Here is a 7,715-nt window from a genome sequence, read left to right on the forward strand (position 1 = left end):
CGGACTGGATCAACACCGGCTGACCCTGAAGCAGCGATTTTGCCAGGCTTAGAGCATTGTAGATCGCTCTTAGCTCAAGTATATTTATGTGAAGAGACGTCTCCAGGTTTGACCACACGCCCTGGAAGTTTCTTCCCTTTGTGACTGCTCCCCAACCTCGTAGGCTGGCATCCGTAGTCACCAGGATCCAGTCCTGTATGCCGAATCTGCGGCCCACTAACAGATGGGCAGTCTGCAACCACCACAGGAGAGACAACCTTGTTCTCGGTGACAGTGTTATCCGCTGATGCATGTGCAGATGCGATCCGGACCATTTGTCCAGCAGATCCCACTGAAATGTTCGTGCATGGAATCTGCCGAATGGAATCGCTTCGTACGAAGCCACCATCTTTCCCAGGACTCTTGTGCATTGATGTACTGACACAGTTCCTGGTTTTAGGAGGTTCTTGACAAGTTCGGATAACTCCCTTGCTTTCTCTTCCGGGAGAAATACCTTTTTCTGAACCGTGTCCAGAATCATGCCCAGGAACAGCAGATGTGTTGTCGGGGTCAATTGAGATTTTGGAAGATTTAGAATCCACCCGTGTTGCTGAAGCACTACTTGTGTTAGCGCTACACCGACTTCCAGCTGTTCTCTGGACTTTGCCCTTATCAGGAGATCGTCCAAGTAAGGGATAATTAATACGCCTTTTCTTCGTAGAAGAACCATCATTTCGGTCATTACCTTGGTAAAGACCCGAGGGGCCGTGGACAACCCAAACGGCAGCGTTTGAAACTGATAATGACAGTCTTGTATCACGAACCTGAGATACCCTTGGTGTGAGGGGTAAATCGGGACATGTAGATAAGCATCTTTTATGTCCAAGGACACCATGAAGTCTCCTTCTTCCAGATTCGCTATCACTGCTCTGAGTGACTCCATCTTGAACTTGAATTTCTTTATGTACAGGTTCAAGGATTTCAGATTTAGAATAGGCCTTACCGAACCGTCCGGTTTCGGTACCACAAATAGTGTGGAATAATACCCCTTTCCCTGTTGTAGGAGGGGTACCTTGACTATCACCTGCTGAGAATACAGCTTGTGAATGGCTTCCAAAACCGACGTCCTTTCTGAGGGAGATGTTGGTAAAGCAGACTTTAGGAACCGGCGAGGGGGAGACCTTTCGAACTCCAGCATGTAACCCTGAGATACTATCTGCAGGACCCACGGGTCCACTTGTGAGTGAACCCATTGATTGCTGAAAATCTTGAGTCGACCCCCCACCGTTTCTGAGTCCGCTTGTAAAGCCCCAGCGTCATGCTGATGGCTTTGTAGAAGCCGGGGCGGGCTTCTGTTCCTGGGCAGGGGCTGCTTGCTGCCCTTTCTTACCCTTTCCTCTGCCTCGCGGCAGATAAGACTGTCCTTTTGGTCGCTTTTTATAGGAGCGAAAGGACTGCGGCTGAAAAGACGGTGTCTTTTTCTGTTGGGAGGGGGTCTGAGGTAAAAAAGTGGATTTGCCGGCAGTTGCCGTGGCCACCAGGTCCGAAAGACCGACCCCAAACAATTCCTCTCCTTTATATGGCAATACTTCCATATGCCTCTTGGAATCCGCATCACCTGACCACTGTCGCGTCCATAAACTTCTTCTGGCAGATATGGACATCGCGCTTACTCTTGATGCTAGAGTACAAACATCCCTCTGAGCATCTCGCATATAAAGGAAAGCATCCTTTAATTGCTCTAGAGTCAATAAAATACTGTCCCTATCCAGGGTATCAATATTTTCAGTCAGAGAATCCAACCACACTACCCCAGCACTGCACATCCAGGCTGAGGCTATTGCCGGTCGCAGTATAACACCAGTATGTGTGTATATACTCTTCAGTGTAGTTTCCAGCCTCCTATCTGCTGGATCCTTGAGGGCGGCCGTATCAGGAGACGGCAACGCCACTTGCTTTGATAAACGTGTGAGCGCCTTATCCACCCTAGGGGGTGTTTCCCAGCGCGCCCTAACCTCTGGTGGGAAAGGGTATAATGCCAATAACTTCTTGGAAATTAGCAGTTTTCTATCGGGGTTAACCCACGCTTCATCACACACGTCATTCAATTCCTCTGATTCTGGAAAAAATACAGGTAGTTTTTTCACCCCCCACATAATACCCCTTTTTGAGGTACCAGCAGTATCAGAGATCTGCAAAGCCTCCTTCATTGCCGTGATCATATAACGTGTGGCCCTATTGGAAAATACGTTTGTTTCTTCACCGTCGACACTAGATTCATCTGTGTCGGTACCCGTGTCGACTGACTGAGGTAAAGGACGTTTTACAGCCCCTGACGGTGTCTGAGACGCCTGAACCGGTACTAACTGGTTTGCCGGGCGTCTTATTTCGTCAACTGACTTTTGTAATGTGCTGACATTATCACGTAATTCCATAACTAAAGCCATCCATTCCGGTGTCGACTCCCTAGGGGGTGACATTACCATCATCGGCAATTGCTCTGCCTCCACACCAACATCGTCCTCATACATGTCGACACACACGTACCGACACACAGCAGCCACACAGGGAATGCTCTAATCGAAGACAGGACCCCCTAGCCCTTTGGGGAGACAGAGGGAGAGTTTGCCAGCACACACCAAAAGCGCTATAAATGTATATAAACAACCCTAGAAGGTGTTGTTTACTATATATGCGCTCTTAATATATAAATATCGCCAATTTATGCCCCCCTTCTCTTTGTTACCCTGTTTCTGTAGTGCAGTGCAGGGGAGAGACCTGGGAGCCTTCCTCACCAGCGGAGCTGAGCAGGAAAATGGCGCTGAGTGCTGAGGAGAATAAGCTCCGCCCCTTTTTCGGCGGGCTTTTCCCCGGTTTTTAAGAAACTGGCCTGGGTTAAAATACATACATATAGCCTTAATGGCTATATGTGATGTATTTATTTTGCCACTAAAGGTAATTATATTGCTGCCCAGGGCGCCCCCAGCAGCGCCCTGCACCCTCCGTGACTGAGTCAGTGAGCCGTGTGACAACAATGGCGCACAGCTGCCGTGCTGTGCGCTACCTTCAAGAAGACTGAGGAGTCTTCTGCCGCCTGCTTTCCGGACCTCCGTTCTGCCGTCTCTTCAGCGTCTGTAAGGGGGATCGGCGGCGCGGCTCCGGGACGAACCCCAGGCTGACCTGTGTTCCGACTCCCTCTGGAGCTAAGTGTCCAGTAGCCTAAGACTCCAATCCATCCTGCACGCAGGTGAGTTGGAAATCTCTCCCCTAAGTCCCTCGATGCAGTGATCCTGTTGCCAGCAGGAATCACTGAGATTGAAACCTAAAAAAAAACTTTTCTAAACAGCTCTTTAGGAGAGCCACCTAGATTGCACCCTCTCGGACGGGCACAAAAACCTAACTGAGGCTTGGAGGAGGGTCATAGGGGGAGGAGCCAGTACGCACCATGTGACCTAAAAGCTTTTTTAGATGTGCCCTGTCTCCTGCGGAGCCCGCTATCCCCATGGTCCTGACGGAGTCCCAGCATCCACTAGGACGTTAGAGAAATGATTATTGCTGACAGATGTCTGATAAATTTTGTTTTAACCTCGAACAAAGGTATCAATCCAGCTGACACCAATAAAGGTGCTCATGTTCATAGGTTGATCAATCTAATAACCATAAAAATATGTATACAGAAACAGATATTGAGATTAATCATATCATGGTCCCAATTTTGATGATGTCATTGATATCATCAATACCAACCTTACAGCCATTACCAGTTGCAAAGAATATATCATAAATGATGTTATTATAGATGGTGTTTTTAAAGGCATATTTTGTAAGACAAAATTCTGAAGGAGACAGAGAAAGGTCCACATAACCCTAAATAACCGAATTGAGTTCTATTGTCTCGTTAAGTCCCTCTGGGTGTAATGAATTATATTTAAGCATCCAGAAAACTTCTCTGCGGCATAATTGGTTGAACCTGTCCCCCCCTCTGTCTGTTGGTGTAATGTGTTCTAGACAAACGATGGAGAGACAGGCAGGGTTGCCTTCGTGTTTCATTAGATAGTGTCGTGAGACACTATGTGTCCCCAACTTACGTATTATGTTACGGCGATGTTCCATGAAGCGTGTATGTATCGCTCTCGTAGTCCTGCCTACATAATTTAGGCCACACCCACATGTTAGTACATATATCACAAATCTTGCATCACAATTCATAAAAGATTTGAGATTATATTTCTCCGTGGAACCAGGTAAGAGTACGGATGTGGTCTTACGATCCATGTGGTGACACATAGTGCATCTGCTCTTACCACATCTGTGGAAGCCTACGGGTTTAATGGTTAGCCAGTCTGAACCTCCTCCTTGTCCCTTCGTTGGGGCAGGTCTGAAATGACTGGGTGCCAAAATAGTTTTAAGAGCTCTATTTTTCTTATATACAATCTGTGGTTTGTTAGGTAGTATATCTCCCAGAACGTTATCTTGTTTTAGTATCCTATAGTTCCGGCTGATAATGGTTTTGATTTCGTTGGCACATCTGTTGTATTTACAGATAAATGCCAATTCTCGTTCCTGTATGTCCTTGTTAGCTGTTTTATTTTTAGAGGGGAGAAGTAGGTCTTGCCTATCCATATTTAAGACCTCCCTGAGAGCCTCATCAAGAATATGTTGTGGGTATTCCCTACTTCTGAAGGAATTTATAAGTTGGTTCGCCTGTGTTTTAAAAATGTCTACATTAGAACAATTGCGTCTAAGGCGCATTAGTTGTCCTTTAGGAATGAGGTTAGGGCGCGCTGGGAAACACCTCCTAGGGTGGATAAGGCGCTCACACGCTTATCAAAGCAAGTGGCGTTACCGTCTCCTGATACGGCCGCCCTCAAGGATCCAGCTGATAGGAGGCTGGAGAATACATTAAAAAGTATATACACACATACGGGTGTTATACTGAGACCAGCAATCGCCTCAGCCTGGATGTGCAGTGCTGGCGTGGCTTGGTCGGAGTCACTGTCTGAAAATATTGATACCCTGGATAGGGACAGTATTTTACTGACTATAGAGCAGTTAAAGGATGCATTTCTTTATATGCGAGATGCACAGAGAGATATTTGCACTCTGGCATCAAGAGTAAGTGCGATGTCCATATCTGCCAGAAGAAGTTTATGGACGCGCCAGTGGTCAGGTGATGCGGATTCCAAACGACATATGGAAGTATTGCCGTATAAGGGGGAGGAATTATTTGGGGTCGGTCTATCGGATCTGGTGGCCACGGCAACGGCCGGAAAATCCACCTTTTTACCCCAGGTCACCTCCCAGCAGAAAAAGCCGCAGGCTTTTCAGCCACAGTCCTTTCGTTCCTATAAGAACAAACGAGCAAAAGGACATTCCTATTTGCCCCGAGGCAAAGGAAAGGGTAAGAGACTGCAACAAGCAGCTCCTTCCCAGGAGCAGAAGCCCTCCCCGGCTTCTACAAAGGCGTCAGCATGACGCTGGGACCTTACAAGCAGACTCAGGGGCGGTGGGGGGTCGCCTCAAACATTTCAGCGCACAGTGGGCTCACTCGCAGGTGGACCCCTGGATCCTGCAGGTAGTATCTCAGGGTTACAGGTTGGAATTCAAGAAGTCCCCTCCTCGCCGTTTCCTAAAGTCTGCTTTGCCAACGTCTCCCTCCGACAGGGCGACGGTATTGGAGGCCATTCACAAGCTGTATTCTCAGCAGGTGATAGTCAAGGTACCCCTCCTACAACAGGGACAGGGGTATTACTCCACGCTATTTGTGGTACCGAAGCCGGACGGCTCGGTAAGACCGATTCTAAATCTAAAATCTCTGAACCTGTACATACAAAAATTCAAGTTCAAGATGGAGTCACTCAGAGCAGTGATAGCGAATCTGGAAGAAGGGGATTTTATGGTGTCCTTGGACATCAAGGATGCTTACCTTCATGTTCCAATTTGTCCTTCACACCAAGGGTACCTCAGGTTCGTGGTCCAAAACTGTCATTATCAGTTTCAGACGCTGCCGTTTGGATTGTCCACGGCACCCCGGGTCTTTACCAAGGTAATGGCCGAAATGATGATCCTTCTTCGAAGAGAAGACGTCTTAATTATCCCTTACTTGGACGATCTCCTGATAAGGGCAAGATCCAGAGAACAGCTGGAGGTCGGAGTAGCACTAACCCAAGTAGTGCTCCAACAACACGGGTGGATTCTGAATTTTCCAAAATCCCAACTGATCCCGACGACACGTCTGTTGTTCCTAGGGATGATTCTGGACACTGTTCAGAAAAAGGTATTTCTTCCGGAGGAGAAAGCCAGGGAGTTATCCGATCTAGTCAGGAACCTCCTAAAACCAGGAAAAGTATCTGTGCATCAATGCACAAGAGTCCTGGGAAAAATGGTAGCTTCTTACGAAGCTATTCCATTCGGCAGATTCCATGCACGAACTTTTCAGTGGGATCTGCTGGACAAATGGTCCGGATCGCATCTGCAGATGCATCAGCGGATAAAATTGTCCACAAGGACAAGAGTGTCTCTGCTATGGTGGTTGCAGAGTGCTCATCTGTTAGAGGGCCGCAGATTCGGCATACAGAACTGGGTCCTAGTGACCACGGATGCCAGCCTGAGAGGCTGGGGAGCGGTCACACAGGGAAGAAACTTCCAGGGCGTGTGGTCAAGCCTGGAGACGTCTCTTCACATAAATATACTGGAGCTAAGAGCAATCTACAATGCTCTAAGCCTGGCAAAACCTCTGCTTCAGGGTCAGCCGGTGTTGATTCAGTCGGACAACATCACGGCAGTCGCCCACGTAAACAGACAGGGCGGCACAAGAAGCAGGAGGGCAATGGCAGAAGCTGCAAGGATTCTCCGCTGGGCAGAAAATCATGTGTTAGCACTGTCAGCTGTGTTCATCCCGGGAGTGGACAACTGGGAAGCAGACTTCCTCAGCAGACACGATCTACACCCGGGAGAGTGGGGACTTCATCCAGAAGTCTTCCACATGATTGTGGTCCATTGGGAAAGACCAATGGTGGACATGATGGCGTCCCGCCTCAACAAAAAACTGGACAGGTATTGCGCCAGGTCAAGAGACCCTCAGGCAATAGCTGTAGACGCTCTGGTAACACCATGGGTGTTCCAGTCAGTGTATGTGTTTCCTCCTCTGCCTCTCATACCAAAAGTACTGAGAATTATACGGCAAAGGGGAGTAAGAACGATACTCGTGGCTCCGGATTGGCCAAGAAGAACTTGGTACCCGGAACTTCAGGAGATGCTCACGGAAGATCCGTGGCATCTACCTCTAAGACGGGACCTGCTTCAGCAGGGACCGTGTCTATTCCAAGACTTACCGCGGCTGCGTTTGACGGCATGGCGATTGAACGCCGAATCCTAAGGGAAAAAGGCATTCCGGAAGAGGTCATCCCTACCCTGGTAAAAGCCAGGAAGGAGGTGACTGCACAACATTATCACCGCATTTGGAGACAATATGTTGCGTGGTGTGAGGCCAGGAAGGCCCCGACGGAGGAATTTCAACTGGGTCGATTCCTACATTTCCTGCAAACAGGATTGTCTATGGGCCTCAAATTAGGGTCCATTAAGGTTCAAATTTCGGCCCTGTCAATTTTCTTCCAGAAAGAATTGGCTTCAGTTCCTGAAGTCCAGACTTTTGTAAAAGGAGTACTACATATACAGCCCCCAGTGGCACCGTGGGACCTTAATGTAGTTTTGGATTTTCTCAAATCCCATTGGTT

Source organism: Pseudophryne corroboree, chromosome 1 (genome assembly GCF_028390025.1).
Source record: "Pseudophryne corroboree isolate aPseCor3 chromosome 1, aPseCor3.hap2, whole genome shotgun sequence".
Classification (NCBI taxonomy): Eukaryota; Metazoa; Chordata; class Amphibia; order Anura; family Myobatrachidae; genus Pseudophryne; species Pseudophryne corroboree.